At 37.2% G+C, this 1,604-nt stretch overlaps 1 pseudogene; it reads left to right on the plus strand.

Moving 5' to 3' along the window:
- The first annotated feature begins 394 nt into the window (after window positions 1-394).
- Window positions 395-1,350, plus strand: LOC124885884 (annotated as a pseudogene).
- Window positions 1,351-1,604: the final 254 nt, after the last annotated feature.

The following is a 1,604-nucleotide window of genomic DNA, read 5'->3' on the forward strand; positions in this document are numbered from 1 at the left end:
CTTCGCAAGACTACCTATAAAGTCAATCCTTCGATGCACAAGTGTTTGCAAGTTATCGTGCTCGTTTTTGTCTAGCCGCAATTTCATTTCTACACACCTTAACCGAAACAAAGATGATCACACCCTAATCCGACCATACTCTGTAAACACCGAACATGAAATATACCATTTATGTTGTTACAATGAGAATTTGGATCAATATGCCCCATTTGATTCGCCATTTAAGTGCAGCAGCGGTAGCGATTCCTTTAATATTGTGGGCAATTGAAATGAGATTTTGTGCTTTGCCGCCGACCTCCAGAACCATTTTTATTTTTTTAACCCATCTATCAGCAAGTTCATAAACCTCCCAGTACCAATTTATACATGTGAGAAATTTGATATCTTTGATTTTATGTTGGGGTTTGGCTTTGTTCCAGTTATTAATGAATACAACATGGTAAGAGTAGTACATACTACTCATCATCCTATGCGACCTCATGTTGATCTTTATAAGTTAAGTACTGGCGTTTGGGAAGACATTAGTCATGTCTCTATGTCTTATCAATTCCACGTCACAACACCACAGGCGTATGTGAATGGAACTTCTCATTGGATTGCTTTCAAATGGAATGAAATATCACTTTAGGGTATAATTGTTTTGTTCAACATGCATGATGAGACATTTTCAGAGATGATATTGCCGAGTAGTTTAACCAATGAGTCACGATCAAACTATGATGAATTGTTCCTCTTTGTGTCAGAGGAATCATTTTGTGTGGTTGATAATAATTATGACAAAAGTAAACCAATTGATATTTGAATGATGAGAGAGTATGGTGCACCAGACTTATGGGTGAAACAGTTCAACATCAAGTATTATCACTTTGTAGGAAATATTCCTCTTCGTGATCACATTTTCTAGACACATTACAGTGTAAGCTCTGGTCCAAATGAGCTTGAGATTGCTAATGACTTCGTAAAGATAATGGCTATAAGGAAAAATGGTGAAATCTTATGGGAAGCAAATCATAGAAAAAGACTATTGGTTTCCATTGGCGATGTAGTTGAAAAGTCAAAAGATGTTGGCCTTGATAAGTCTACAAGTGATTGGTATCACCATCCGCGTTATGTTATTTTTTACAAAAGGAGCCTTGTTTTGCCTTATAAATGGGAAAATAATTGTGTTGGAGATGCTTGTGAGAAGTCATCCAATTTATCGAAAAGAGAGCTAAAAGTTGAGAGACAAAGGCTCTTAATTAAGGGCAAAAACTACAAGTAGAATGAGAGTTTCATCTCTTATGCACATGAGTGGATCGCTAGACGTATCAAAATTGAAAGGGAAATGGTTGCGGAAGAATGGAAGGAAGAGCAGGCAAGTCAAAAAACCTTCATTATCCAATTAGTTAGATATGTTGCACTTAATATATTGCCCGTGACAATGTTTTGGCTTTTGGCGTATGCATGACAAAGTTAATAGTGGGCTTGATTAGTAGAGTTCTACAGAAAAGTTAGTAGTCGGATTTTGCTATGGTGCACTGGCCTATGCCAGAGCAAATTGCTAATCTTTTAAGTTGTTGGATTAGGAGGGGAGGTAGCAAGAGCCGGAAGATTTGGTGGAAAAT

Source organism: Capsicum annuum, chromosome 7, assembly GCF_002878395.1.
Source record: "Capsicum annuum cultivar UCD-10X-F1 chromosome 7, UCD10Xv1.1, whole genome shotgun sequence".
Classification (NCBI taxonomy): domain Eukaryota; kingdom Viridiplantae; phylum Streptophyta; class Magnoliopsida; order Solanales; family Solanaceae; genus Capsicum; species Capsicum annuum.